This window comes from Meles meles, chromosome 10 (assembly GCF_922984935.1).
Source record: "Meles meles chromosome 10, mMelMel3.1 paternal haplotype, whole genome shotgun sequence".
NCBI classification, from domain to species: Eukaryota; Metazoa; Chordata; class Mammalia; order Carnivora; family Mustelidae; genus Meles; species Meles meles.
Window position 1 is genome coordinate 42402209 of NC_060075.1, and position 6113 is coordinate 42408321.

Sequence of the window (6113 nt, forward strand, 5' to 3'; positions counted from 1 at the left end):
CCCACCACCTTGGAGCCCTCGGCTCATGCTCCTTATCTGTAAATGGATAAATTTTAACTGGAAGGCTGTGTTGAAGGCATTTTGCTTAGTGCCTCAGAACATTACGTAGCCAAGCCTGGGATTCTTGTGTGGTTATTCATCCCATGCTTGCTCAGCGCTGGCCATGGCAAGGGCAGGAAGGGCAGCGGGAACCTCCTGACTTCACGAAGAGCTCAGAGCCAGGGTGAGTGGGTGGAGGGAAATGACGCCTGGTCTGTCCCGGGTCAGGGTGCCCTTTGCTGTTGGGGGGAAAAACTGTTTAATTTGGGGAGGATCCCCCAAAAAAGCAGGCTCCAGAACAAGGGAAGTGGGTGTAAAAGCCAAAGAGAATGCCTACCAGCCAAACTCCCTTCCACGGTGGAGTGAAAACAGGGTTCCCCATGGGCTGCGGGCCTACGGAGAGCCAGCTGGCCTCCCCATGCCTCACCCCAGATGGGAAAAAGCAGCATCCCTCTGTACTCTTCAAGGTCTCAGGACAAGAATTAAAGCAAACTGTGATATACAAAAATCTTACTTCTTGGCATCTACTATTAGTGAAGAGTTAAATCATCAGTTCAAGAGTTAAAATGCAGTACCTGGTGTACAGAGTAAATATTCCAGCACTTTCTGCAGAAATGGAAACCTTGCCCTGTGCCATAATGGTCAGCTGGGAAAGGAAAGGCTCAGTATGTTCCAAGGAGCTGAAGGGGCGCCAGGAGTGCTGTGAGTGACGGAGAAGACCCGTCATGTGTGAGACATGGCACAGGCTTCCCAACCTGCTGGTACTGAGGCTTGGCTGCCCTGTGGGATGCCTGTCTCAGAAGGACAAGACAGGGGTGCCTGGGTGGCTCAGTCATTAAGGGTCTGTCCCAGCATCCTGGGATTGAGCCCCACGTTGGGCTCCCTTCTCAGTGGGGAGCCTGCTTCTCCCTCTGCCTGCCACTCCCCCTGCTTGTGTTCCCTCTCTCACTGTCTCTCTGTCAAATAAACAAACTAATTTCTTAAAAAAAAAAAAGGACAAGACAAAGTGTTTGGGCCGTACAACTTGCCAGGTGGGCATGACCTTCACCCTGTGAGCTGTGTCTTTTGAGGAATCTGCCCAGCCACTGTTTTGTTTCGCGTGGTTTTACGGTGATCTTCTCATGGTCTTTAGGGTCTGAAGTCCTCTCTGGGCACTGGAAAAGCTAGGGGGGTGTGCACTGCGTTGTTAACAGTATTACTGAAGGGAGACTCCCCGGCACTTAGTAGTTAGCAGGTGGGCTCCCAGGAATCAGACACTCTTTGCCGGAAACACAGAGCTGGGCCTCAAAGGCTACTTGGCATTGGCAGAGACCCCTTGAGTGATGCCATGACTGGCACTGAAGAGCTTTAAGGATATGTGTGGGCCTTATTGCAGTTCCAGATTTCAAAGAAGATTCTAGGCACTGACAGCTTTCATGTCATCAGTTAAAAGGCCAGGGGAGGCAGAGAAGGGGGCTCCTGTGTACAGAGTGCTTTACAGGCTTGATGCTGCAAATCTATTATTGTCTGTATGCGTCACTGGAACAGCCCGAGATAGGGCTTATCATGTCCATTTCAGAGACAATGAAACTGAGCCTTACTCTGATGAAATAAACTGGCCCAGTGTCTGAGGTCTTGTAGCCGGATCCACCGGACTCCAAAACCCCTACCCTTTATACTACATCACAATAGTTCCTGTACACAAGGGTTCATAGTCAAGGGACACCACCAGGGTTGGCTAACAATCCATCATCCCATGTGGGTGGGGGCTGCGGCCGACCACTTGTCCAACCCTGCAAACTTTGTACCTAGCCCTGGAGGGGGTCCAACTGATGTCCAAGTGCCAACCCCCGGTACCTCTGAATGTGACCTTCTATGGCAATAGGGGCTTGGGGGGGGGAATTAAGGATCTTGAAATGAGATCATTCGGATTTAGAGTGAACCCTCAATCCAATGACAGGTATCCTTCCAAGAGAAGGGAAAGGGAGAGCTGACACACAGAGACACAAGAAACAGGCCACAAGAAGACGGTGTCAGAGGTGGGAGTGACATGGCTCCAAACCGGGGAATGCATTGCCAGCAGCTACCAGAAGGTAAAGAAAGGCAAGGCAAACATTCTCCCTCAGGCCTCCAAGGAGAATCAACCCTGCTCACCTTGATTTCAGACTTGTAGCCTCCAGTACCGTGAGAGACTCAATTTCTGTTGTTTTAAGCCACGCAGGTTGGCGTACCTTGTGATGGCAGCCCCAGGACACTGACACTGGCCGGATCTCTGGAGTAAGAGTCATATAAGCCATTTGTTATGTAACACGCATCCCATATGTTGCAGGAACTGAACCAAACATTACTAGCTCCACTGAGCCCCTCACTCACTCTATGAGATGGGTGCCATGATTATGATGTTCATTATCTGGAAAGAAACAGACACTTTGATAAGTCATCAGGTCCCAGCTGATCTGGTGCCTAGGGGATCAAACTCTGACCCAGGCAGTCAAGCCCCTCACCGCATACCCTCAGTGATGAGTCGGGGGTTGGGAGGTGGTGTGGGTAATGCCCCTCCAGGACACAGAGGGCTTGGAGGCTCAGCCCTGGTCTGAAGGTCTGTAGAGGCTCACAGTGGGTCTCAGAGACACCCAGGACCATGGCAGCATCTAAGGCTTCCCCTCTGGCCCCTCCGCACTTCGTAGACCAGGCGGGAGCAGTACTTTCCCTAAGGAACACACCTGGCAGTCAGCGAGAGAGCCCAGCGCATCTGGCTCCTCTTCCCTTGTGTCTTGGAAATGCCCAGGCAGTGGGGCTTCCTCCTCTGCCACAGCTGAAAGGAGTCCAGACCAAGGGACCACTCTGGCTCTTCACTGCCAGGTTAATCTGGAGGGGATTTTTATGAGCAGAAGAGCCCTTAAATATAATCTACAAGCCCACCATCCCTTATAGTAATTCCCAAATCCCAAAGGCTCAGAAAACCCAAAGTTTGGCAATTTTAACTTGGTAGCAAAAACTCAACATAAATTCATAAGCAACTCTTTATATCTGTCTCCCTCGGTATGAATATTTCACTGCAGAAATACTAGCATGATTCATTTTGGGGGGCTTTCCCCAGATGCTATCAGGAATTACATAATACAGGACTTCACTACAATTCCTTTATAAAACCCAAATTTTAATTTCTGATTTTGAAACCTATCTGTCCCAATAATTGCAGGTTAGAGATTGGGGTCCTCTTTTTTCTCCAGGACTGTCCTCTGCCTGAGAAGGATTCAATGAGTGAGGGACAGAGAGCAAACCTACGATCCTACTCCCCATGAAGAGGGTGAGTGTGGAGATGGTTCATGCTCAAAAAAAAAGGTTTAATTTAGATTTTAGGTATCATTAAGGAAGAAAAGTAGATTTTTTTTCAAGTCAGGGAAGCCTGGGTGCAAACTGGAGGTTAACAGTTCATGATTCTTTTGCACCTAAGCAATAATGTTTGTAAAACATCTATAAAATGGGAACAATCGTGCCTATTATGCTGGACCGCGCGGGTGGGAGTATTAAGTGAGCGTACACGAGGAACCCACAGTAACTCCATAAACAGACCCGCTCCCCACCAACCTCCTTAATGAAATTCCTCCCCCGAAGCTGGCCAATCTGCAAATTCTCAGAAAGAAAATAATATTCTTTCCAATTCTTAGCCACAGATATTTGACACTTGGAACCAAAGGATTAATCTGACAGTGTCCTAATCAGGCTTTTCATTTGCCAAACTGCCTCCCAGTAAATTACCCTAGGACCTGAAGGGCTCTGTTGGCCTCAGGGGCTCCTCTCAGCGCATCTGGGGACAGAGACCAAGGGCAGCGGAGACCACCCCAAGACTTGCAGCTGATTATTCTGTTTCACTATTAAAGGAGGTATCTGTTTTTAATGTCTTTTCACTGTGGAGGAAGCAATTTCTATAGGGCACTGGGCAGGGAGTATGAAACAAAAAGACCCTGCAGACTTACAGGGTGAGGTTTCACAGGAGCCTCTCTCCTGACACAGAAAGAGGATGTAGGAAATGATGCTGGAGGGAGCAAAAGATCTAGAACGTATGTTTTGTTTTGTTCAATCAGTTTCTTCTAACTGAAAATGTAGGGTCTTTTCCTTGATTTATAGTTTTGTCATTAAACCAATGGCCTCATCAAGCTTAATCAATAAAAAAAAAAAACATTTGGGGTCTTTACTTGTGCAAGGGCTGGCAGGAGGTGCAAGTGATTGGAGCCCCCCATGCCCCAGGTCCTGCCCCTGCCCGATGACCCACGGCACTTCACACTTTATATGGGATTGTGGACCTGACCTTGAGGATATTTGGTCTGGGAGGGGAAGATTACATTTATGTTTTATCCCGAAGGATCCCTGCTGCCTACAAGTCTTGAAGTAATTTCAGGAGCAGGACAAGCTCTTCTTATTCCCCTGGTTTCAAATGGGGAAGGGGAAGCTTCCTGATACTTCACCATCTTCACGGGGTAATACTATAGCCAAGTTATAGTTCAGTTGGGTGTGGACAAGATGGAAGGAAAAAGAACGTTCTTACAGGCCAACAGTGCTCATTCTCCACCTTTCCTTCTGCCCTTCACACCTAACAGTAATAGGTGTTCATATTCAGAGTCTCCAGCCCTAAGGGTGGGCTAGAATCTCCTGGGGGGCCCGGAGGATCAGAGGGAGAGGGTTGTATCCTTCGGACAGAAATATACTTAGATCAATGACTTTGGGATGATCTTCTCTCCCCGGAGAATCACTGAGCATTGGATAACTCGTTTACTTCATTCCTTCACACCCTCATTCATTCAGCAACTTCGCCCTGGCCCACAACGCAGACGCAGCTCTTTTCACCTCTGTGGCTTTGCACGCGCTACTCAAAGGGCTCCTGTTCACCCTTTAAAACCCAGAATCAAAAGCCACCCTTTCCGTCCAATGTTTCCTGCTTCTCTCTCACCTCTGAATGCCCTGAACATAGCAGGTCTCTATGACGGTTATTCTGAATCTAAAAATCAATCCATTTTTCTGCCTCTACAGTCGTGCAGCCTGTGAACTTCTGGGGGGAATGGGTCCCTCTGTCTCATTGGTCTTTATAAGCCCAGTCCCTAATCAGAGCCCAGCATATCGAAGGTGCTCAATAAATACTTTTGAGTGACTTAACGAAGTCCTTTTCCAGAGCAAACACGTCTAAGTGTGATGGTTACAATGGTACGTGCAGGGTTGGGGAGGCAGGACTGGCTGCTCATCAGCAGAAGTCTGCGCAGTGGCCCTGCTCCTGGGACTTCGGTAATCAGGCCCAGGAGGGTGCGCAGGAAGGTGCCGTTGAGCAGCTAGTGTCCTACACCCTGCCGTGCCCTGCCAAGTTCCCCTCAGCCCCTCCTACTAGTGTGTCCACCTCACTCCTGAACTGCACTCTCAGGGTTCTTCCCCGGGATCCTTTTCAGAGAACTGCCGGGCTCCTGGAGTTGGTTGGGCGGCAAGAGCAGAGCGCTGGGAGCACCTGGACATCCCCTCCAGGGTGACTGCCGGCACCTGACTAGTGTGGGCATGAACTCGAGCCTCCCCTGCCTCAAGGGAAAATTCCAAGATTCAACTCATGTTCCAGAACTTTCTACAGGAGCAGGATCAGGTTGGGGCTGGGACTTTGCCTGAAAGTGAGTCTTTGCCAGCTTCCTCCCTCCCCATCCTGTCCCTCTCCCCCTACCGATCTCCCCCACCAACACTCCCTTAACAAAAAAGCCCACTGGGGTAGAGCCTTTCTGTGCCTCAGCTTCCCTATTTGTAAAATGGAGACTAGAAGAGTATCTATTTTGATTGTGAGGATTAAATTAAGTAACCCTTATAAAACCCAACACAGAGTAGGAACCGTTTGCTAGGAACCGAACTCTCTAGCAAACTGGGCCTCCCAAAATCAAGGCTGCATTTTCCACTCCCACCCTGTGCAGCCTGGCGTAGCTGAGTAACTAAGTTCAGGCCACGCAGATTCAAGCAGAAGAGCTGAGTGCAGCTTGCAGTAATGTCCCTTGAAGGTGAGGGCAAGACTCCCCTCCTGCGGGCGAGAATGTGGGGGTGACAGTGGGAAATGGCGCAATCAGCCTTGA